We start from the raw sequence: 26,435 nt of genomic DNA on the forward strand, positions 1-26,435 counted from the left end.
CTTTCCTACACTGGGACGGACGTGCGGGTATGGTGTTACATGCTCTTCAAAGTAACACTTAGTTCTTCCAGTGACCGTCTACTCTCTCTAGATACACATATGCTATCTAAGAGTCAGATAGCAACATGATCCAGGCATCCTTCCATTCAAACTATGGGGCAGATTAGGATTGTGGATTTCCCACATCCTCCCGGCCGGGGGAATCCCCCGCCGGCCCGGAGGATGCGGGAAATCCGCAGCGGACTGAAAAAGACCCCCCACCAGATTAGGATGGTTGGGGGATCGTTTTTCAGTCCGCCTATCAGACACCGCCAGCCATATTAGGATTTCTGGAGGAACATGCTTTTACAGGGCGGCATTTCCGCCGTGCAAAGGCATACAGATTTTTGTTTGGAGGCCCGTTGCGGGCCCCCAGAGGTAAAGGGGTGGTGGGGGTACACATGGGGGTTACCTATTTTACCCCCCTGCATGTGCCTGCACAAAGCGGCAGGCACCGTGCAGTGCCTGCCGCTTTGTGCATGTAAATGCACGACTTAAATTTTTATCATTGCGGCGGGTGCTGCTTCAAGCCAGGGTGGCGGTCACATCCTAATTACCACGGAGGGACCACCGCTGCCCCTGCAGACGGTCCCTCCTACTCTATGGTGGCGGACGGACTCAGGTCCGTCCGCCATCATAATAGGCCCTAAATGTCAATCATTCTTCTTCATGTCTCTCATCTGGACAAACCCTACGTTTTTCTCACGGGGAGCAGCACACTATGCAGTCTGCAATCTCAATAAGTAAGGAATATAAGAGCTTACCACTGCCCGCCACTAACGTGGCAACCCGCACATCAGTTTGGTCCGCCACTTGCACCGCCTCCTCCCCAGAGCTTTCCTCCTCCACCTCCACGCTGGGCCCAGCACCAGATGTTCCACCTACAAAGTGCCTTTAAGAATGTTAGATGTCATAGACATACACCACTCACTAGTATTTTGTCTAGGAATGAAGAAATGTGAATACAAAAACCAATCTAATAAGTTGTGACTGTCTACTCTAAAGTAAAAAGGCCCCTTTTTCCAGGGAAGGGTGTTGTCTTGCTGCACTTTTTGGCACAACTGATGAATGCTTGCTTTTTAACACGCGCCATTTTTCTCATAACAGACAGAAGCTTCACTTCTAAGAACAAATCATCATAACTAGGACGAAGGGACCAATGATTCTGCACCAAAAAAAAAAATGAAAGTTCAAACCAGGTGAGGGCTCGGCTCACCCACAATAAATGTGTGAAATAAAAAAAGCACTTTTCCATTTTTAATCAACCGTTTATGTTTTATGACAAGCTTGATTTTAATAAATATTTTAACTTTTAATAAAACTTTAAAACTTAAATAGACTCTGTGGTTGTTGGTCATGAGTGAATGAGCAAAAGGTTTTGCAATTTGCAAGCATGAGTCTGTGCCTCTGACACTTCTGGACTCTGACTCCGTACTCTTGTCCTGCGTTGGATAATCATCCTTGGGGATCAATCATAGATGAATTTGGGAGCTAAATGACTCTGCCACACTATCTAGTCAGTAAGGAGATTGGGGGTTCTTCAAAGTCTGATATCACTGAGGTATATGAAAAGTCTACCTGCGCCTATTATAATTGATAAACAATGCACAATTTAGTTTCCATAGTTCTGTTTGTGCAGATTTGTCCCTGCAACAGTAGTAGTATGGATTGTCCTCCTATCCAAACCAAAAGTAAAGTAGTATCTTATTCTTTCTTGGTGGTCATTCACCTTTTTATTGTTGGTAATTGTCAAAGCATAAACATTTAGAAGACTTGAAAAGACATTATGGACAATCCCAGAGGACTGCACTCAGTGCAGAGATCTATTGCTGACTAGAATGGGAGTTTCGTTTTACACCTTTGGCCAAATGTGCAATCTTAGTTAGCTACACAGACAGACTAATAAGAATAATCTAGTAATACCACAGGGAGTCATAGTCGAGGCAGGATAAGAATTTAGATACAGTCTACAAGAAGATCAAAGACGATTTAGAAAAAATCGAATGAGGAACGCTGACAAAATATTTTGGTGAAATAGCAAATAGACAACTATTTCGCGGGATATATTGACCTATCTCATGTGGTCTACTATGATATTAGTATTTCTTGATTTGTGGACCGTCGACTTGGAAAGTTATGTAACTCACTAAACAAACTACCAAAAAGTTTCGCCCAGGACTGGCAGGCAGCAGTCCGCAGCACGCGAAGTGACAGACAGAGTCCATCGTGATTGCAGATCAGCAACAACACTAAAAAGTTTCCTACTACATTAACCAGTCATTAAAATACTCAAACTATCAATCCACCACCACTATTTCTTCTTATTGCCAGGTGTACAAAGTAAGGACTGAACTTGAGTCTGTAGGGGCAGATTTACAAGCCCCTTGCGGCTCTTTTGCTCCATTGTTGCATGACTTTTGTGATGCAGCGGCAGAACAAAAGAGGCGCCATGGTGTGGTGCATATTAACAACGTGACGCATATGGGAGATGCATCACGTTGTAAAGCCCTGCGCCATCAGGGGGCGTTCCGGCACAAGGGAGGGCGTTCCTGCACAGGAACACATCCTCAAAGTGGCTGAGGGAAATCGACAAGATTTCAATCAATCAATCAATCAATCAATCACAGACATTTATAGAGCGCACTACTTACCCGGAGGGTCTCAAGGCGCTTAGGGGGGGGGGTGCTGCTACTGCTCGAATAGGCAGGTCTTGAGCTTCTTCCTGAAGGAGAGGTGGTCTTGGGTCAGGCGCAGGTCGGTCGGGAGGGAGTTCCAGGTCTTGGCAGCCAGGTAGGAGAAGGACCTTCCTCCTCTTGTCGTTCTTCGGATGCGGGGGACGGCGGCGAGGGCGTGGCTGGCTGATCGGAGATGACGTTTGGGAGCGTAGAAGTTGATGCGGTTGTTGAGGTAGCTCGGGCCTTGATCGTGTAGGGCTTTGTGTGCGTGGGTGAGGAGGCGGAAGGTGATTCTTTTGTTGACGGGGAGCCAATGCAGGTCTCTCAGATGTCCGGAGATGTGGCTGTGTCGAGGGATGTTGAGGATGAGTCTGGCTGAGGCGTTCTGGATCCGCTGGAGTCTCTTCTGGAGCTTGGCGGTGGTTCCGGCGTAGAGGGCGTTGCCGTAGTCCAGTCGGCTGGTCACGAGGGCCTGGGTGACCGTCTTCCTGGTCTCGGTGGGGATCCACCGGAAGATCTTCCGTAGCATGAGCAGGATGTTGAAGCATGACGAGGAGACTGCGTTGACTTGTCTGGTCATGGTGAGGGAGGAGTCCAAGATAAAGCCCAGGTTGCGTGCGTGGTCTGTCGGTTTGGGTGCGGTGCCCAGGGCGGGGGGCCACCAGGAGTCGTCCCAGGCGGAGGGCGAGGAGCCCAGGATGAGGACCTCCGTCTTGTCTGAGTTCAGTTTCAGGCGGCTGGTCGTCATCCACTCGGCTACGTCTTTCATCCCTTCGTGAAGGTTGGCTCTGGCGGCTGCGGGGTCGTTGGTCAGAGAGAGGATCAGCTGGGTGTCGTCAGCGTAGGAGATGATGTTGAGGTTGTGCTGGCGTGCGATGGCCGCGAGGGGGCTCATGTAGACGTTGAAGAGGGTGGGGCTCAGCGAGGATCCTTGAGGGACGCCGCAGATGACTTCGGTGGCCTCTGACTTGTACGGTGGTAGGCGGACTCTCTGTGTCCTTTCGTCGAGGAAGGAGATGATCCATTCCAGTGCCTTCTCCTGGATTCTGACGTAGCTGAGGCGCTGCACTAGGGTGCGGTGGCAGACAGTGTTGAATGCCGCGGAGAGGTCTAGGAGGATGGGGGCCGCTGTTTCTCCGTTGTCCATCAGGGCTCGGATGTCATCGGTGGCAGCGATGAGGGCGGTCTCGGTGCTGTGGTTGGCTCGGAAGCCAGACTGTGAGGGGTCGAGGGATCCATTCGTCTCGAGGAAGGCGGCCAGCTGATTGTTGACGGTCTTCTCGATGACTTTGGCTGGGAACGGGAGGAGCGAGATGGGGCGGTAATTCTTGAGTTCGGTGGGGTCCGCTGTAGGTTTCTTTAGTAGGGCGCTGAGTTCGGCGTGCTTCCAGTTCTCCGGGAAGGTGGCGGTGTCGCAGGAGGTGTTGATGATGTCCCGCAGGTGGGGTGCGATGACAGCGTCGGCCTTGTTGAAGACGTGGTGAGGGCAGGGGTCGGTCGGAGATCCGCAGAGGATGGAATTCATCATGCGGATGGTGTCTTCGCTGCTGATCGGGGTACAGGCGAGGAGGGTGGTGGTGGGGGGCGGTGGTTCGGTCATGGCGTGTGCTGAAGCTGTTGTGTATGTCCGCGATCTTGTTGTGGAAGTAGGAGGTGAGGGAATTGCAGAGGTCTTGCGAAGGGGTGATGTTGTTGTTGTTGTTTCCGGCGTTGGGGTTGGAGAGCTCTTTCACGATGTTGAAGAGTTCCTTGCAATTGTGTGCGTTGTTGTCCAGCCGGTCCTTGAATGCAGTTTTCTTGGTGGTGCGGATCAGTTGGTGGTGCTTCCGGGTGGCAAGCTTGAGGGCGGTCATGTTGTCCGGTATTGGTTCCCTTCTCCAGGCTTTCTCGAGGGCTCGGCAATTCTTCTTGGAGCTCTTGAGTTCGTCGGTGAACCATGGGGCCTTCTTGCTGCCGGGTCTGCTGGGCGGGGTCCTCAGTGGGGCGAGTTCGTCCGCGCAGTTGCTGATCCACTTTGTGAGGTTGTCGGCGGCCTGGCTGGGGTTCACTGAGCTGGCGGGAGGGTGCTGGCTCAGGGAAGCGGCGAGCTGGTCGGCTGTGATCTTGTTCCAGCTTCTTCGAGCAACCTGTTGCTGGTGGTGGTGGATCGTCGTTTTTCTGAAGGTGAAGTGGACGCAGCTGTGGTCCGTCCAGTGGAGTCCAGTGGCATGGCTGAAGGCGATGTCTTTGCTGGCTGAGAAGACGGCGTCGAGTGTGTGTCCGGCGAGGTGGGTGGGGGTGGACACCAGCTGCTTGAGTCCGAGGTTGGCGAGGTTGTCGAGCAGGGTGATGGTGTTGCGGTCCTTGTTGTTCTCCAGGTGGAAGTTGAGGTCCCCCAGGAGGATGTAGTCGGCGGAGAGGAGGGCGTGCGGGCTGACGAAGTCGGCCATGTCCTCGCTGAATTGTGTGCGTTGTCCCGGGGGTCGGTAGATCAGGGTGCCTCTGAGGGTGGTGTTCGGGTCGGTGCGGATCTGGAAGTGCAGGTGTTCGGCGGTTGTCAGGGTGTCGTCGGTGTTGGTCGTGATGCGGATGGTGTCCCTGTAGATGATGGCGATGCCTCCTCCCGTCTGTTTGACGCGGTCTCTTCGGGTGATCTTGTATCCCCCTGGGATGGCGATTGCGATGTCGGGTGCTGAGGAGTCGTTCATCCAGGTTTCCGTGAGGAAGGCAACGTCAGGAGCTGTGGTGTCGAGGAGGTTCCAGAGTTCGATGGCGTGTCTGTGGATGGAGCGGGTGTTGAGCAGGATGCACTTGAGGTGGTTGCTGCTGGTGTTCGGCTTGGCGGGTACTGGTGCGGGGCAGGTCCGGATGCAGATGAACTTGCAGGCGCGGCAGCTGAAGGGTCCGTGGGTGCGCCTCGGAGTGGCTCGGTAGCATCCAGGGATGCCACCGGTGTTGAGTGCGATGAGTTCGGTGGCGTCGTAGGACAGTCGGGTCGTCTTCCATCTGTGGGGGCCAGGGGTTCTGGCACTGGGCGCGGTCCAGGCGCGGACGGGCGCAGACGGGCTTACCTTTGGCACGCCTTCGGCGCACAATCGGCGCGTCCGCTGCGCGTGACTGCTGCGCGTTATCCACTCTGCCATAAGTGGAGAGTGGGGGGGTGGAGCGAGGGTGGGGCAGCTGGGAGGCGGGAGCGGGGAGGGCACAGAAAGGAAGAGGGCGTGGCCGCGGGAACTGTGGCGGGAAGCGGGGAGCGGGGCGGGGAGGGCACAGGGGGAACAAGCACCAGGGAAACGTGCAGAAAACCGCAGTCACAGGTCACAAATCTGTAAACTGAACTTAAACGGTAGCGCAGGAAGACAAACCGGGCAGCAGGGTGCTACCTGATCCGGCGGAGCCGAGTTGGAGGTAGAGAGCGCTCACGGAGTGCGAGCGTTGCCTGGCAACAGAGCACGCCGCAGGGGGAGGCGGGTCAGCTGGGCGGAGGTCTGAGCGAGGCTGAGCAGCGAAGGGAGAGGGCACCGGCACGGCTGGTGGCCGTGCGGCGCTGGAGTGTCCTGCGAGCAGGTCACGCAGGTCAGCGCCACGCGGTCACCCTATATGCACCTGTGGGAGGGCGGGGCAGCTGGGAGGCGGGAGCAGGGAGGGCACAGAAAGGAAGAGGGCGTGGCCGCGGGAAGCGGGGAGCGGGGCGGGGAGTGCACAGGGGGAACGAGCACCAGAGAAACGTGCAGAAAACCGCAGTCACAGGTCACAAATCTGTAAACTGAACTTAAACGGTAGCGCAGGAAGACAAACCGGGCAGCAGGGTGCTACCTGATCCGGCGGAGCCGAGTTGGAGGTAGAGAGCGCTCACGGAGTGCGAGCGTTGCCTGGCAACAGAGCACGCCGCAGGGGGAGGCGGGTCAGCTGGGCGGAGCTGGGCGGAGGTCTGAGCGAGGCTGAGCAGCGAAGGGAGAGGGCACCGGCACGGCTGGTGGCCGTGCGGCGCTGGAGTGTCCTGCAAGCAGGTCAATCAGTCACGTTTAGGACAATGATGAGTGACTCAAACCCTGCACCTGCTTGAAGCAGACGTATGGCTTGACGCAGCATTGGGGAGATAGGGCACCCCAGAGCATTGCTGGAGCTACTCCATCGTTGCGACGCAACTCCCGCAATGCGCCACCTTTACAGCACAGAAGCGTAATGCTTCGGTGACGTTTTGGCCCATGGGTGGTGGTGGCATGGCGCACAATTACTGGCGCACCCCTGCTGCTTTGCAGGGATGCGCCGGTATTTAAAAATCTGACCCTTAATGTCTAGCATTACGCAGTTCTTTGAACTACACTCATACTTAATTTCTCAGGCCAATAAAATGAACACAAAATCGAAAACAAATAAGCATAGTAGCAACGCTACTGAGAAGGAGAGCAGTGCACCTGAAATACACAGAAGATTTTGAAATATAATTTACCTACAATGTAATCAGCAGCAATATTGCTCTTGGCAAAAAACAGAAATGTGCAATATAATAACACACAGAGCAGGAGAAAACAGAGTAGTGTAGAAATAGCTACTACTACTCACCAAGCCCGGGGATCTCAAGGCCGAGCAGGTCGATCAAGTCGCGTTTCCGATCCAGGAGATCCGTCCAACGGTGGGTGGCCTGGTTGTAGGTGCGCCGGACCCGAGAGTGTTGGTACATGGCCCGGCACACCTTCTCCCACTGCTTCCGGCGCTCCCGGATCCCGTACCCGCTAGCGATCTTGCCGCCTGCCATGACGGTCCTGGGAAGGCGGCGCTGAACATTAAAAACTAGTGCGGCCACCTCCTCCACGCTGAAGATCTCCCGGGCTGTGAGCTGCTTCTCCCTCAAACACCCGCACGGGAGCCGGGCACGGGGTGCGGGACTCTTCCCCTTCTCAGGATGCTTCCCGGCTCCCTTTACCATGGTCTGGGCAGAAAGGAAGGTAAATAATAAAGAAGAAAAGAGAAGAGTTTAAAAAAGTAGTTTAAAATTAACCAAAAGTAGCGGAAAACGCAAAAATATAGAGCTAGAAAAATAGAGGGATAGATAATAAGTAAAATAGATTAAAAAAAAACTTCAAACAAGCAAAAGATGGCAGAGATTCAGAGAGGATACAGAAAGCATGCCCAGAACGATTGCAATGAATGAGAAACAAGATGGCCGCGCCCGCTCACGACCACAAGGGTAAGTTCGCGCAATATTTTCCTCGCGATCACACACGAACTTGTACTAGTGAGCCGCACACTTTGCGAGATTACACATCGCGCCCGGAAACTGAAATACGTCATGCAAACAAGATGGCCGCGCCCGTGAACAACCGTGAGGGTAACTTCGCGCCGTTGCGCTACAAGCGGCTCACTAAAACGCACAAAACCTTGCACACTAACACGCCGCAAAAAAACAAATCGCATATTCGCACAAATTTGCGGATTCCGAATTCCATCTCGCGCAAATTCGCGCCCCGCGAATCCCGCGAAATTGCAAAAAAACGAGTTTTGCAAAACTGAAAGCACTCAGCAGGTGCAAAAGTTCAAACTCATCATTAGTAACCATTCCCTGTAGTGCTTCCTGAGGGGCCCCTCCAGAGTTCAGTTGCCTACTTGCAACTATTCTATGACCCTGCTCTGACCCTCACAGCCGGCTCATAGAATAGCTACAGGTAGGCCACAAAGGTCCTGTGAACAAAAATTGCACTGCAACAGAAAGAAAATTACAGATAAGGAAGCAGGTGCCAGACATAAAGGACAGAAGGCATTTTAACAAATCTCATGTACTTTCCGGAGTAACAATGTTTTTGACACACCAGCACCGTAATGTGGTGCTCTATATTTACAACGCCCCATGAATCCACTATGCATAGATTTTCCTGGCCTTACAAATACAAGTGCTTTTCAGGCAGCACTTTGAGTGAAAGAAGGGTGTTGCTGTGGGTGGTGCTCCCAGGAGAGATGTAGGGAGACTCAACAAGCAGAAATACTTTTCATTCTCCTCATTCTTTCCTGTTTTTATGCGAGCTGCATTCTATAGCACGTATACAAAGAGGAAAATACCTCTTATGATTATTTTCTTGATTTGTTACCTTCTTGTCCCAGCATCTGCTGCTGCAGATCTCCTCCCACCAGATGTCTCCTTTGTCTCAGCCTGGGCTACTTTACACCTCATTAGAGCAGCTTGGCTCACCCTGTTATAGGCTATCCAATCAGAAGAGGCTGCTACAGGGCTGATTTTAGGTACATTTAGGAAACAGTTCTAAAAGTACTTACCTGCAATAGGTATAATAAACTCAACCTTGGAAAGTTGCTGGATTTATTGTAACTATTACTTTCATACTTTGAATTATAATTTTAGCACACTCTTGTTAACCCCTTCGCTGCTAGGCCTTTTCCCCTCCTGTGCTAAGCCCTTTTTTGGCGATTTGGGGTAGTGCGTGCTTAGGCCCTTGTAACTTTTTGACCACATAAGGTATCCACGCCAAATTTGCGTCCTTTTCTTCCAACATCATGTGGATTCTAAAGGTGCCCAGGGTTTGTGGATTACCTTGGAGGGGTCCCGGAAATTAACCAAAATATAGTGATTTTTTTGTTTTTTTCAGAAAAATGGGAAAAACGGCCTGCAAATGAAAGCCTCTGGGTTTTTCCCTGAAAATGTTATCAAAAAAGGGTTTGTGGGGCTGAAATATCCATTTTCTCAGCTTTTAGGAAATGACAGTCTTTTGTCAGAGAACCGACATTTTCACACAGTTTTGGCATTTTTCTGGGACATAGCCTATTTTTGCTATTTTTAGAGCTTTCCACCTCCTTCCAGTTAATGGTAGAAATGAGTTTGAAAGCAATAATGGATCCTAGAAAGCTGTACATTTTCAAAAAGTAGACAAACTTCTGAATTCAGAAAGGGGTCATTTGTCTAAATCCATGAAGGTTTCTTTATAGAAACTAACAGTTAAATATTGGAATAATTGAAAATTTGTTGAAAAAAACAGCCTTTTGTCTCAACGTTTTCACCTATAACTTTTTCTAGTTTTGACAGGTCTTAGAAAGCAATATACCGTTACATCCGTTAGACCTTCCTGGTTGTGGGGATATATAGGACTTGTAGTTTCACCAAGAACCCGACGAACCCAGATCCAAAAACTGAGCAGCAACTTGCAATGGTATTTTTTCATTTACTGGGTATAGAGCACATTGTCTTGCAAAAATGTATACATGGAAAAATCTGTATGAAAGACACCTATGTATTTCTGAATTGGGTACAAAATATAGAGTTCAGAAACAGTATATTATTGCTAATTTTCAAAATTGGGAATACTCATACGAGCATGAGAATTATTGGTCATTTTTCAAAATTATTTTTTTTTTACACAATGTCTTTCATTGAAAGGGAGAAATGCGCAAAAGCTCAATTGGTAATAACAGTTGATTTACAAATCTGAATTACGCCAAGTCTCCCGATAAAAACGGTACCTCACTTGTGTGGGTCGCCCTTGTGCCTGCGACAGGAAACGGCGCAAAATGCAAAGTGGTGACACCTAAATTTTGCAGTTACAAATTGACCCTTTTTTAGCAAAGTGCCTACCTGTAGTTTTTGCACCCTGGCTCTGCCGGCACCTAGGGAAACCTAGCAAACCTATACATTTTTGAAAAGTAGACACCCAGGGGAATTCAGGAAGGGGTGACTTGACTGCCTACCACCAGGTCTTGTTACCCAGAATCCCTTGCAAACCTACGAATTTGACAAAAAAAACACATTTTCCTCACATTTCTGTGGAGGAAAGTTCTGGAATCTGCTTGGATCAACAAATTTCCACCCACCCAGTGTTCCCCCAGGTCTCCCAAAAACAATGGTACCTCACTTGCGTGGGTAGGCATAGTGGCTGCGACACGAAACAGCGCAAAACGCAACGTGGTTGCACCTCAATTTCCCAGTGAAATCTTGCGCTCTTTGGACAAAGAGACTACCTTTTGTTTTTGAGCCCTAGCTCTACCAGCACTTAGGGAAATCTAGCAAACCTATACATTTTTGAAAAGTAGACACCCAGGGGAATTCAGGATGGGGTCAGTCGACTACCTACCCCCAGGTTCTCTTACCCAGAATCCCTTGCAAAGCTAAGAAATTTGAAAAAAAAACGCATTTTCCTCACATTTCTGTGGTGGAAAGTTCCGGAATCTGCGTGGATCAACAAATTTCCACCCACCCAGCGTTCCCCCAGGTCTCCCAAGAAAAATGGTATCTCATTTGCCTGGGTAGGCATAGTGGCTGCGACAGGAAACAGTGCAAAACGCAACGTGGTCACAACTCAATTTTTCAGTGAAATTGTGCACGTTTTGGGCAAAGAGACTACCTTTTGTTTTTGAACCCTAGCTCTGCCGGCACCTAGGGAAACCTAGCAAACCTATACATTTTTGAAAAGTAGACACCCAGGGGAATTCAGGATGGGGTCACTCGACTGCCTACCCCCAGGTTCTCTTACCCAGAATCCCTTGCAAAGCTAAGAAATTAGAAAAAAAAACGCATTTTCCTCACATTTCTGTGGTGGAAAGTTCCGGAATCTGCGTGGATCAACAAATTTCCACACACCCAGCATTCCCCCAGGTCTCCCGAGAAAAATGGTACCTCACTTGCGTGGGTAGGCATAGTGGCTGTGACAGGAAACAGTGCAAAACGCAACGTGGTCACAACTCAATTTTTCAGTGAAATTGTGCACGTTTTGGGCAAAGAGACTACCTTTTGTTTTTGAACCCTGGCTCTGCCGGCACCTAGGGAAACCTAGCAAACCTATACATTTTTGAAAAGTAGACACCCAGGGGAATTCAGGATGGGGTCACTCGACTGCCTACCCCCAGGTTCTCTTACCCAGAATCCCTTGCAAAGCTAAGAAATTGGAAAAAAAACGCATTTTCCTCACATTTCTGTGGTGGAAAGTTCCGGAATCTGCGTGGATCAACAAATTTCCACCCACCCAGCGTTCCCCCAGGTCTCCCGAGAAAAATGGTACCTCACTTGCCTGGGTAGGCATAGTGGCTGCGACAGGAAACAGTGCAAAACGCAACGTGGTCACAACTCAATTTTTCAGTGAAATTGTGCACGTTTTGGGCAAAGAGACTACCTTTTGTTTTTGAACCCTAGCTCTGCCGGCACCTAGGGAAACCTAGCAAACCTATACATTTTTGAAAAGTAGACACCCAGGGGAATTCAGGATGGGGTCACTCGACTGCCTACCCCCAGGTTCTCTTACCCAGAATCTCTTGCAAAGCTAAGAAATTGGAGAAAAAAAACGCATTTTCCTCACATTTCTGTGGTGGAAAGTTCCGGAATCTGCGTGGATGAACAAATTTCCACGCACCCAGCGTTCCCCCAGGTCTCCCGAGAAAAATGGTACCTCACTTGCCTGGGTAGGCATAGTGGCTGCGACAGGAAACAGTGCAAAACGCAACGTGGTCACAACTCAATTTTTCAGTGAAATTGTGCACGTTTTGGGCAAAGAGACTACCTTTAGTTTTTGAACCCTAGCTCTGCCGGCACCTAGGGAAACCTAGCAAACCTATACATTTTTGAAAAGTAGACACCCAGGGGAATTCAGGATGGGGTCACTCGACTGCCTACCACCAGGTTCTCTTACCCAGAATCCCTTGCAAAGCTAAGAAATTGGAAAAAAAAAACGTATTTTCCTCACATTTCTGTGGTGGAAAGTTCCGGAATCTGCATGGATCAACAAATTTCTACCCACCCAGCGTTCCCCCAGGTCTCCCGAGAAAAATGGTACCTCACTTGCCTGGGTAGGCATAGTGGCTGCGACAGGAAACAGTGCAAAACGCAACGTGGTCACAACTCAATTTTTCAGTGAAATTGTGCACGTTTTGGGCAAAGAGACTACCTTTAGTTTTTGAACCCTAGCTCTGCCGGCACCTAGGGAAACCTGGCAAACCTATACATTTTTGAAAAGTAGACACCCAGGGGAATTCAGGATGGGGTCACTCGACTGCCTACCCCCAGGTTCTCTTACCCAGAATCCCTTGCAAAGCTAAGAAATTGGAAAAAAAATGCATTTTCCTCACATTTCTGTGGTGGAAAGTTCCGGAATCTGCGTGGATCAACAAATTTCCACCCACCTAGCGTTCCCCCAGGTCTCCCGAGAAAAATGGTACCTCACTTGCCTGGGTAGGCATAGTGGCTGCGACAGGAAACAGTGCAAAACGCAACGTGGTCACAACTCAATTTTTCAGTGAAATTGTGCACGTTTTGGGCAAAGAGACTACCTTTTGTTTTTGAACCCTAGCTCTGCCGGCACCTAGGGAAACCTAGCAAACCTATACATTTTTGAAAAGTAGACACCCAGGGGAATTCAGGATGGGGTCACTCGACTGCCTACCCTCAGGTTCTCTTACCCAGAATCCCTTGCAAAGCTAAGAAATTGGAAAAGAAAACGCATTTTCCTCACATTTCTGTGGTGGAAAGTTCCGGAATCTGCGTGGATCAACAAATTTCCACCCACCCAGCGTTCCCCCAGGTCTCCCGAGAAAAATGGTACCTCACTTGCCTGGGTAGGCATAGTGGCTGCGACAGGAAACAGTGCAAAACGCAACGTGGTTACAACTCAATTTTTCAGTGAAATTGTGCACGTTTTGGGCAAAGAGACTACCTTTTGTTTTTGAACCCTAGCTCTGCCGGCACCTAGGGAAACCTAGCAAACCTATACATTTTTGAAAAGTAGACACCCAGGGGAATTCAGGATGGGGTCACTCGACTGCCTACCCCCAGGTTCTCTTACCCAGAATCCCTTGCAAAGCTAAGAAATTGGAAAAAAAACGCATTTTCCTCACATTTCTGTGGTGGAAAGTTCCGGAATCTGCGTGGATCAACAAATTTCCACCCACCCAGCGTTCCCCCAGGTCTCCCGAGAAAAATGGTATCTCATTTGCCTGGGTAGGCATAGTGGCTGCGACAGGAAACAGTGCAAAACGCAACGTGGTCACAACTCAATTTTTCAGTGAAATTGTGCACGTTTTGGGCAAAGAGACTACCTTTTGTTTTTGAACCCTAGCTCTGCCGGCACCTAGGGAAACCTAGAAAACCTATACATTTTTGAAAAGTAGACACCCAGGGGAATTCAGGATGGGGTCACTCGACTGCCTACCCCCAGGTTCTCTTACCCAGAATCACTTGCAAAGCTAAGAAATTTGAAAAAAAACGCATTTTCCTCACATTTCTGTGGTGGAAAGTTCCGGAATCTGCGTGGATCAACAAATTTCCACCCACCCAGCGTTCCCCCAGGTCTCCCGAGAAAAATGGTACCTCACTTGCGTAGGTAGGCATAGTGGCTGCGACAGGAAACAGTGCAAAACGCAACGTGGTCACAACTCAATTTTTCAGTGAAATTGTGCACGTTTTGGGCAAAGAGACTACCTTTTGTTTTTGAACCCTGGCTCTGCCGGCACCTAGGGAAACCTAGCAAACCTATACATTTTTGAAAAGTAGACACCCAGGGGAATTCAGGATGGGGTCACTCGACCGCCTACCCCCAGGTTCTCTTACCCAGAATCCCTTGCAAATCTAAGAAATTGGAAAAAAAAACGCATTTTCCTCACATTTCTGTGGTGGAAAGTTCCGGAATCTGCGTAGATCAACAAATTTCCACCTACCCAGCGTTCCCCCAGGTCTCCCGAGAAAAATGGTACCTCACTTGCCTGGGTAGGCATAGTGGCTGCGACAGGAAACAGTGCAAAACGCAACGTGGTCACAACTCAATTTTTCAGTGAAATTGTGCACGTTTTGGGCAAAGAGACTACCTTTTGTTTTTGAACCCTAGCTCTGCCGGCACCTAGGGAAACCTAGCAAACCTATACATTTTTGAAAAGTAGACACCCAGGGGAATTCAGGATGGGGTCACTCGACTGCCTACCCCCAGGTTCTCTTACCCAGAATCCCTTGCAAAGCTAGGAAATTGGAAAAAAAAACGCATTTTCCTCACATTTCTGTGGTGGAAAGTTCCGGAATCTGCGTGGATCAACAAATTTCCACCCACCCAGCGTTCCCCCAGGTCTCCCGAGAAAAATGGTACCTCACTTGCCTGGGTAGGCATAGTGGCTGCGAAAGGAAATGGTTCAAATTGTACGGTGGTGAATTTACAATCCCAAATTGCAAAACAACCTTGATTTTGGGGGGGGGGCACCTGAGTTTTTGGCCCGGGGCTCGGTGGTATTCTTTGGAAAGTACAAAACCCAAACAGTTCTGAAAAGTAGACCCCCGGGGGAGTCCAGGGAGGTATGGCATGCGTGGGTCCCCGAACGTTTTCCTACCCAGAACACCTTGCAAACCTTAAAATTAGGTAAAATAATCACTTTTTCAAACTTTTTTGCGTGGAATCACCGTGCCGGCAAAAATGTCCTACCACCCAGCGCTCCCCTTGTTCTCCCGAGTAAAAGGATACCTCACTTGTGTGGGTGCCCCAAAGCAGAACAGGCCAAAAACGAATGTTGAAAAAAGTAGTATTTCAGTGTAACAAATTAAGCCCCCCTGCCTTAGTCACAGGCCTTTGGCCCACCCACACAAGTGAGGTATCATTTTACTCGGGAGAACAAGGGGAACGCAGGGTGGTAGGACATTTGTGCCGACACGGCGATCCCACGCAAAAATGTATGGAAAACTGTTTTTTTAACCTAAATTTGTGGTTTGCAGGGATTTCTGGGTAGGAAAACATTGGGGGACCCACGCATGCCATACCTCCCTGGACTCCCCCGGGTGTCTACTTTTCAGAACTGTTTGGGTTTGGTAGTTTCCAAAGATGCCCGCCGAGCCCCGGTCCAAAAACTCAGCCCCCCCCCCAAAAAAGAAGGTAATCTTGCTATTGGTTATTGTAATGTCTCCACCGTACGATTTGGACCGTTTCCTGTTGCAGCCACTATGCCTACCCACGCAAGTGAGGTACCATTTTTCTCGGGAGACCTGGGGGAACGCTGGGTGGGAGGAAATTTGTGTGAGCCCAGTGACGCCACGCTTTCCCACACAAAAAAAGTGTGTAAAAACTGATTTTTCCATCAAAAATTGAGGTTTGCAAGGGATTCCGGGTAAAGGAACGTTGGAGAATCCACGCAAGCCATACCTCCTTGGAAGCCCCCGGGTGTCTACTTTTCAGAAATGTGTGGGTTTGGTAGGTTTCCCGACATGGCCGTCTCGCACGGGGCCAAAAACCCAGGTAACCCCTCTTGCAAAAGCTGGTGGTATTGAATGTCAATCCCACCAGCTTTTGAAAGAGGGGTTACCTGGGTTTTTGGCCCCGTGCGAGACGGCCATGTAGGAAAACCTACCAAACCCACACATTTATGAAAAGTAGACACCCGGGGGCTTCCAAGGAGGTATGGCTTGCGTGGATCCTCCAACGTTCCTTTACCCAGAATAACTTGCAAACCTCAATTTTTGCAGAAAAAGTCAGTTTTTTCACACTTTTTTGTGTGGGAAAGCGTGGCGTCACTGGGCTCACAAAAATTTCCTCCCACCCAGCGTTCCCCCAGGTCTCCCGAGAAAAATGGTACCTCACTTGTGTGGGTAGGCATAGTGGCTGCGAAAGGAAATGGTTCAAATTGTACGGTGGTGAATTTACAATCCCAAATTGAAAAACAACCTTGATTTTGGGGGGGGGCACCTGAGTTTTTGGCCCGGGGCTCGGTGGTATTCTTTGGAAAGTACAAAACCCAAACAGTTCTGAAAAGTAGACCCCCGGGGGAGTCCAGGGAGGTATGGCATGCGTGGGTCCCCGAACGTTTTCCTACCCAGAACACCTTGCAAACCTTAAAATTAGGTAAAATAATCACTTTTTCAAACTTTTTTGCGTGGAATCACCGTGCCGGCAAAAATGTCCTACCACCCAGCACTCCCCTTGTTCTCCCGAGTAAAAGGATACCTCACTTGTGTGGGTGCCCCAAAGCAGAACAGGCCAAAAACGAATGTTGAAAAAAGTAGTATTTCAGTGTAACAAATTAAGCCCCCCTGCCTTAGTCACAGGCCTTTGGCCCACCCACACAAGTGAGGTATCATTTTACTCGGGAGAACAAGGGGAACACAGGGTGGTAGGACATTTGTGCCGACACGGCGATCCCACGCAAAAATGTATGGAAAACTGTTTTTTTAACCTAAATTTGTGGTTTGCAGGGATTTCTGGGTAGGAAAACATTGGGGGACCCACGCATGCCATACCTCCCTGGACTCCCCCGGGTGTCTAGTTTTCAGAACTGTTTGGGTTTGGTAGTTTCCAAAGATGCCCGCCGAGCCCCGGTACAAAAACTCAGCCCCCCCCCCCCAAAAAAAAGAAGGTAATCTTGCTATTGGTTATTGTAATGTCTCCACCGTACGATTTGGACCGTTTCCTGTTGCAGCCACTATGCCTACCCACGCAAGTGAGGTACCATTTTTCTCGGGAGACCTGGGGGAACGCTGGGTGGGAGGAAATTTGTGTGAGCCCAGTGACGCCACGCTTTCCCACACAAAAAAAGTGTGTAAAAACTGATTTTTCCATCAAAAATTGAGGTTTGCAAGGGATTCCGGGTAAAGGAACGTTGGAGAATCCACGCAAGCCATACCTCCTTGGAAGCCCCCGGGTGTCTACTTTTCAGAAATGTGTGGGTTTGGTAGGTTTCCCGACATGGCCGTCTCGCACGGGGCCAAAAACCCAGGTAACCCCTCTTGCAAAAGCTGGTGGTATTGAATGTCAATCCCACCAGCTTTTGAAAGAGGGGTTACCTGGGTTTTTGGCCCCGTGCGAGACGGCCATGTAGGAAAACCTACCAAACCCACACATTTATGAAAAGTAGACACCCGGGGGCTTCCAAGGAGGTATGGCTTGCGTGGATCCTCCAACGTTCCTTTACCCAGAATCCCTTGCAAACCTCAATTTTTGCAGAAAAAGTCAGTTTTTTCACACTTTTTTGTGTGGGAAAGCGTGGCGTCACTGGGCTCACACAAATTTCCTCCCACCCAGCGTTCCCCCAGGTCTCTCGATAAAAATGGTACCTCACTTGCGTGGGTAGGCATAGTGGCTGCAACAGGAAACGGTCCAAATCGTACGGTGGAGAAACTGCAATACCCAAATGCAAAACAACCTTGATTTTGGGAGGGGGGCACCTGAGTCTTTGGCCCGCGGCTCGGTGGTATTCTTTGGAAACTACCAAACCCAAACAGTTCTGAAAAGTAGACCCCTGGGGGAGTCCAGGGAGGTATGGCATGCGTAGGTCCCCCAATGTTTTCCTACCCAGAACTCCTTGCAAACCTTAAAATTAGGTAAAAATATCACTTTTCCAAACTTTTTTGCGTGGGATCTCCGTGTCGGCAAAAATGTCCTACTACCCAGCGTTCCCCTTGTTCTCCTGAGTAAAAGGATACCTGATACAAACCAGACCATTGACACCATCCGGAAAGAACAGCAACACATTACAACAATCACAATAAGGGACAAGGTACACCCTACTTCAGAAAGAGATAAAAGACAAACATTACTGCACAGCCATCAAATCCGCAAGCACACACACATTCTGGTTGGATTTGGCACGAGGGTGAGTGATGATTCTGTACATACAATTGAATTTGCAAGTAATTTCCAAAAAATGAAATACACTGCGTATAATTGAAAGTATGATAAACTGAACCACTGACTCACAGCTCGTGAGCTGTAAAGCCACGTCAAGGCACCAACCTCTTTACAGGCCATTCATACACCTTTCGTACGTGTGACACATACAAAACATTCACACCGCCAGCCGCGGACCCATCACATTTCAACACTCCCACCAGCAGACAGCGCCATTCAAGGGCCCATCACTTTCACACGCCCACATTTCTGAAATTTCAACAACACAAAATGATGGACTGCGTTTAGTGTCACTCACCTAGCAGTGTGTGTAGTGACCAAAGTAACTACTCACACACCGCCAGCCGAGCGCCAGTCCACCGACACCACCACCCAAGCACCAGACCATGCACACCACTAGCCAAACACCACTCAGCGCACACCGACAGCCAAGTACCACTCCACACACACCACCAGCCAAGCAACACACCACGCACACTGCAAGCCAAGGGGCACTCCACACACAACGCCAGCCAAGCACCACTCCGTGCACAGACAGCCAAGTACCACTCCACACACACCGCCAGCCAAGCGCCACTCCACGCGCACCACCATCCAAGCACCAGACCATGCACACCGCCAGCCAAACACCACTCAGCGCACACCGACAGGCAAGTACCACTCCACACACACCACCAGACAAGCACCACTCCACGCACACCCCAAGCCAAGTGCCACTCCACAAACACCGCCAGGCAAGCACCACTCCGTGCACAGACAGCCAAGTAGCACTCCACGCACACCACCAGCCAAGCGCCACTCCACACACACCACCAGCCAAGTGTCACTCCACACACACCACCAGCCAAGCGCAACTCCACACACACCGCCAGCCAAGCACCACTTTGTGCACAGACAGCCAAGTATCACTCCACGCTCACCACCAGCCAAGCGCCACTCCACGCACACCACCAGCCAAGCACCACTCCACGCACACCACCAGCCAAGGACAAATCCAAACACAACACCAGGCAAGCGCAAGAGCACGCACATGGCCAACAAAACACCAGACCACGCACACCGCCAGACAAGCACCAGTCCACAGACACCGCCAGACAAGCACCAGTCCACAGACACCGGCAGCCAAGCGCCAAACCATGCACACCGTCAGACAATGGACACTACACGCAAACCAACATCATACTTTAGTTTTTTTTGAAAATGAAAGAAAAACAAAGACAAATTGCAAATTGATACAAATCTACTAACGCAACAACTACACTAAAAAGACTACACAAATGCAAACTTTGAAACTGAACAATAAGACCAACCAGTTCACTTTACCACTCATTGATACTCCCAAAAATGCTTTTGCGTGTGGTACAATCTATAACAAGCAGGTACACACAGCCCGGGGTTTGAAGGGCAGTCAGGGCAGTACATACGAACCTCCTTCCGCAAACCTTTTCGCCAACAGACTCTACATCTCCGACTGGGAAAGTCTTTTGAGGTTGTAGGAGGAATTTGACCAGGAAAATGGCGATCTTTCAATCTGGCAATATCCTCCACCACTCCAACTCTAGGAACACTTGCCTGTTCAACTAAAACAAGGCTGCCTATTACAGACTCCTGAAACTTTTCAAAAGTAATCTTTGACTGGGGACAAGATTTCTGGAACACAACAAAAGCATTAAAGGTTGCCAAGTGGAAAAGATGGATAGCCAACTTCTTGTACCAAATGTAAGCCTTACGAAGAGCAGCATACGGTTCCAACCTCTGATCTACTCTGTCAACACCACCCATGTACTTATTGTAGTGCATTATGCACACAGGTTTGCGCACTTCTGCAACCTGACCCCAAACAGTCACCGGTTCAGTGCTTTCATCATGTATTGTAGTCAACATGTAGACATCTCTCCTGTCTGAAAACTTCACAGCTAGAAGCTCCTCACAACGCAATGCACTACACTGTCCCCGAGCAAGCTTCTGACACACAAGTTCTTTTGGGAAACCTTTACGGTTTGAGCGGATTGTGCCACAAGCAACAGTGTCCACTTTGCCCAATTCCCTGAACAACCGCACACCAGTGTAGAAGTTATCGACATACAAATGATGGCCTTTGTTAAAAAATCCACGACCAAGTTCCCACACAATTTTCTCAGTCACTCCAAAAGTCGACGGACAACCAGGGGGGTTAATCCTGGATTCCTTACCAGTGTACACCCTGAAATTAGAGACATATCCAGTCTCACTGTCACACAGCATATACAGTTTGATTCCATAGCGTGCCCTCTTACTAGGAATGTATTGCCGAAATACCAAGCGGCCTTTGAACAACAGCAAAGACTCGTCCACTGCAATTTCTTTCCCAGGATAAAAGATCTCAGAAAATCGATCAACGAAATGATCAATGACAGGCCGAATCTTGAAAAGACGGTCACAATCAGGGTGATCTCGTGGCAAAGCAAGACTATTGTCAACAAAATGCATCATCCGAAGCAGAAGCAAATACCGATCACGACTCATGACTGCCGGAAATATAGCTGTAGCCATCAAGGGACTAGTAGACCAATATGAAGCCATTGATGGTTTCCTAAGCAAGCCCATCAAAAAAGTTAAACCCAAAAACTTTTTCATCTCCTCCAAATTTGTGGGAGTCCACCGGGTAGCTCTAGCGTGGGGCTTAAGGCTGGCACTGTTCACCCTCAAAAAATTTTCAGCATACAAATTAGTCTGCTCTACAATCTCTGCCACAAACACATCATCCATAAACAACTTGAAAAAATCAATAGGCAAAAAGTTTTCAGTGTTCACCCTACACCCTGGAACACCAGTAAATTCAGGCAATGCCGGCTGCACCATGCCTGGTGCAACCCAGAGGTCAGAACTTTCAACATCAAGTCTTGCAGCCGCAGGCTGCCGCCCAGCTGCCTCTCGTCTTACTGCACCAACAGGAATACTAGCAACCCCAGGCTGCAGCCCAGATGTCTCTTGCCGCACTATTGGCACAGGAATGTCCTCCGCAACCACAGACACAACAATGTCCTCTGCAACCACAGGCGCAGCAATGTCCTCCGCAACCACAGGCACATCATCCACACCAAAAGTAGCTTCATCAGCACTCAGAGTGTCTTCATCATCAGATGAAGCCATGTGTAGAGAAAACTCACTACCTGAATCTTCACCTCCCACCTCTGGTTCAGAATCAGAGTCAGACTCTGGACCATGGTCAGAGGAAGAATCAAAAAGCAATCCAACAACTTGCTGAGCAGTAATCCGGCGGCTAGCCATTATCCTTACAAATAAAGGAGTCTGCACAAACAACAACAACCCCAACACTGTGCAAAGTAAGATGAAAAATGTAAGCCTTTTCCAAAAAAAAACTAATTTAGAAAATATATACAATTCACTTACAAGACACAACTACACTCACCAGCACCTACTCTGCAAAGACACAGCAAAGGGGCAACGATATCCCACTAGAAAGAAGAAGAAAACACACTTACATCTACAGAAGGACACATCAAAAACAAATGCAAAACATGTTTTACAATCACAACAAACAGAAACCAAACATACTCGTATTTTACTACACACTTTTCAAAAAAATACAATCACAGTACAATTGAACAAAAAAGAGGTCTCTTACCAAACACATACAACTACAGAAACAGCAGAACAACCAGTAACGGAACCGCACACTGCAACACTCTAAAGAGAAAAAAAAACAACACACATTACAACAGGCTATGTCACAGGGTATGTCACAAATGGGGTGTCTGTCCCCAAGGGGGGAAGATTATAAATCATTATAAACGTGGGCCCCCTGGAAGCAACCCTACGGAGGGCAGAGAGGCCAAATAAAGACACGGCAGAACATACTGAAAACAAATGGGCCAAAGGAAGCAACCCTTGGCCAAGGGGTCGCTCCCTATAAAAAACAAAAACCTGGAGTACAGTGGGCTTTTCTACCCCCCCCCTGGGACCAGAAACTGTAAAAAAAAACAGCCACTCCGCCCCCAGGGTGGGGGGGGCAGAATAGTCTACAATATTTATAATGCCCCCTGGAAGCGACCCTTGCCCAAGGGGTCGCTTCCGTTATAAATATACTAAAATCCCTGGTGTCTAGTGGGCTTTTCTACCCCCCCTGGGTCCAGATGTGGCCCAAAAAATGGGTGATCTGCCCCCAGGGGGGGGCAGACAAGTCTACAAAAAATTATGGGCCACTAGGAAGCGACCCTTCCCCAAGGGGGTCGCTTCCTTTACAATTAGAAATAAATCCCTGGTGTCTAGTGGGCTTTTCTGCCCCCCCCTGGGTCCAGATAATGCACTAACATGGGCGATCTGCACCCAGGGGGGGCAGAAAAGTCTGCATTGAAAAATGATGGCCCTAGGAAGCGACCCTTCCCCAAGGGGTCGCTTCCTTTACAACTATACATAAATCACTGGTGTCTAGTGGGCTTTTCTGCCCCCCCTGGGTCGAGATCGCTCGCTAAAACGAGCGATGTCGACCCAGGGGGGGCAGAAAAGTCTGAATGACAAAATAATTGCCCCTGGAAGCGACCCTTGCCCAAGGGGTCGCTTCCTTTTCAAACATAAACAATCCCTGGTGTCTAGTGGGCTTTTCTGCCCCCCCTGGGTCGAGATCGCTCGCTAAAACGAGCGATGTCGACCCAGGGGGGGCAGAAAAGTCTGAATTATAAAAATATTGCCCCTGGAAGCGACCCTTCCCCAAGGGGTCGCTTCCTTTACAATTATACATAAATCCCTGGTGTCTAGTGGGCTTTTCTGCCCCCCCTGGGTCCAGATCGCTCGCTAAAACGAGCGATGTCGACCCAGGGGGGGCAGAAAAGTCTGAATTTCAAAATATTTGCCCCTGGAAGCGACCCTTGCCCAAGGGGTCGCTTCCTTTTCAAACGTAAACAATCCCTGGTGTCTAGTGGGCTTTTCTGCCCCCCCTGGGTCGAGATCGCTCGCTAAAACGAGCGATGTCGACCCAGGGGGGGCAGAAAAGTCTGAATTACAACATAATTCCCCCTGGAAGTGACCCTTGCCCAAGGGGTCGCTTCCTTTCCAACAAAAAACATCCCTGGTGTCTAGTGGGGGCATTACTGGTGCAGGATCGCGACGCTGTGCGCGATTCTGAACCAGTAATGCCCAGCATTGGGACATCAGGGGAGAGGAAACAGTGTTTCCTCCCCCCTGATGCCTCAAGGCACCGAGAAATGGCCCCCCCGCCCCACCGGAGCACCAAACACCGACCTTGTTCCTGGACGCGCTGGAAACAAATGGCTTCCAGCGCGTCCAGCGCTTCCTGATGACGTCGGCGCGCGCTGTGCGCGCTGACGTCACCAGGAAGCGTGGGGGGGCCAGGGGGTGGCAGCGGAAAGTCTTCCGATGCCACCCCAGCAAAAAAACCCAAGATCGCTGCACAGGGGGGGGAGCGCCAGCGCTCTCCCCCAGGGCTGTACTGATGACGGAGCGGTTCCGTCATCAGCACAGCCCAACCGATGCTGATGACGGAACCGCTCCGTCATCAGCATCGAAGGGGTTAAAATATACGTCTTTATAAACGTTTAATAAAGCCTTCTCATGGAGCTAAAGTACTACAATGGGGAAAATTTAATTGGCAGCTTTTTTCTCAGTAGGACACATAAAAGATATTTTATAATGTCATTGCTTATTACTACAGTGAACTATGGTAGACTTTAGGGGTGACTTATATGTACAAATAAGGTAGTGTAAGACTATGTCAGTATTTTAATTCCAAAGTCGAATTTAGACATAGCTTTATTTTTAAAGCAGCCTGCAAAGTAAGGTTACCTTTAAAATGACAGCAGGCACCACAGCATTGAACACTTGAGTGCAATAAATCTTCTGGGCTTCTATACCTACATTCCCTACAGTAAACTAGGGACGCGCAGATAGATGGTCACTACCAATTGTATTTACACTTATTTAACGTGGGCCTGCTTTTCTTTTTTTTTAATTTTCAAAAACCTCTATTAAAGACCAACATTAGACGTACATTTCCGCTTACTGCCTACAACCGTTTTTTCGGCCGGCACGGCAACATTGCGCATATAAAAGACGGATAGTTACTAGGGGTGGGAGAGAACACAGCAAGCCGCCTACATCCCTTTCGGGCCGGCCGCTTTAGTGGGGGTATGCGACAGTGAAGGCTGAATCACCTTTACCAACATATATAGTATTTATAACATAATACACAAACAAAAGTGTTTTGCAAAAGAAGGAAAAAGAGAAGACCTGATTCCACGTCTATATCACGGGTCAGCAAAACCATAATTGTGATGAGTAGGTGTTTTGGCCCATGAGTACAATATTCTACGGAATTCACTTCCCCTCTTCATAAGACTAAACTCCAATATGTCTACTTTTAGAAAAAGCCTAAAGACGCACTTGTTTCCTACCCAGCAATCCTAGTTATGTCACACAAACTTTCTGTCTTTGCTTATTTTCGGAACAACGCAGCGCGGAGATATCTCCTCGGAGATTGAATTCCGGCGCTATATAAGAACCATAAATAAATAAATACGACATAGAGCGTCGCAAGCTTGTTGATGCACTGCTGGTGCATGTGTTGTTGTGAGGGGACCGTCAAAGAGTAGGCAATGTGTATCATGAGGTGGTAGCGGTATTAGCCGCAGCGTGTTCTATTAAATAGGTTTGCAACAGACCCCATATATCTCTTGGGCTGTGATGAGGGGGGTTGGAGTTCCCCATATATGTGTAGCTGCTCCTTTCCTGGAGCCAGTCCTTAAATTTCGGTGCTCTCCCCCTCCCCCATCTACAGGAGATTTTTCTCTTGGCCAGTAGTAGAGCCATGGAGGTGTATTTCCGCATTTTAGTTTCAATGGGTTCGGTATACCCCAGCAGTGCATTGAACGGGTCAGTAGGATTGTGCAAGCCAGTCATGAGGTCCAGTGCAGCGAGCACTTCCACCCAGTAGCGCTGTACAGGCGGGCGGTCCCAAGCTTAATGTCTAAAGTCAGCGTCTTCCCTGCCACACCAATCGCAGCGGTCGTTGTCAGGCAACTTCAGTCTGTACAATCGCGCTGGCGTGTAATATAGACGGTGTGAGTATTTGTAGTGTGTCATCCTAAATCTGCTGCTGGAAGATATTTCACCCGTCTGCAAGCAGCAGTATGACCACTGCTCCTCGTTATAGGGTTTCCCAGGTCAATCTCCCATTTGCTCTGAGCTAATGGTGGGTTGTATATTCTATTGGTTCGGACAGTGCGATATAGTTTGGACAGCACATGTTCTGGGGCATCCTGTTGTAGTAGGATATGTAGCGGGGGCTTCACTGGGGGTTCTAAGGGAAAAGAGAGCGTGGCAGTTTCCATGTCTTGACGGAGTCTAATATTGTAAAAGCGGTCTAATGAGTGGGGCCTACGTTTTTAAAGAATTGTTCGCTATTACTAAACTTCCCAGCAGTATATAGATGTCCCCAGGTATGTATGGATTGTTTACGAAGGAGCTGTCGACACCCGCCCGCCCTCCTGTGTGACTGGAAGGTCATGTTTCCCCTGAATGGGTAGGAGAGGAGAATACAGTGATGTGCAATCGGTCTGTTTAGCTAGGTCGCGCCAAGCGCTAAGTGTACATTCAACGGTGGTGGCTGCATTGTGTCTGGGGACCGGAAGAACACTGATGTAGGCCGTGCTAGGGGTGGGGCACATGTAACCATGCTCAATCAGCAGGTGAGGCATGTAGGGGGGGTTTCATCCAGTATATGGCAAAGTGTGCCTGTGCTCAGCTGAAATACAATTCGATATCTGGTACAGAAAACCCTCCCGTTTTATAAGGGCGAGTGAGTGTGTCCCATCGGAGCCTCGCTTCATATCCTCCCCATAATAGCCGTATCAGTTGAGACTTCATAGCAGAGAAGAAATGTAGGCTGGGGGCATAGGGGACATTGACAAATAAGTGTAGGAGTTTAGGTAGGATGATCATCTTAACCTCTTAGCTGCGTCGAACGTTCAGCACCCAGTGCTGAACGTTCGAATAACGAGCGCTGGCCCGTCGGCAAACGGTCGTGCGCAGCACTGGCAAGGTAGTGCTTGCGACGACCGTTGGCCGACTGCAGCGCTTAAGGGGTTAATCAGTGACCCCTGCTGGCTATGGATAGATGTAACGCAATCCCCCTAGTGATTTTATC

This window comes from Lissotriton vulgaris, chromosome 3_2 (assembly GCF_964263255.1).
Source record: "Lissotriton vulgaris chromosome 3_2, aLisVul1.2, whole genome shotgun sequence".
In the NCBI taxonomy this organism is placed as follows: domain Eukaryota; kingdom Metazoa; phylum Chordata; class Amphibia; order Caudata; family Salamandridae; genus Lissotriton; species Lissotriton vulgaris.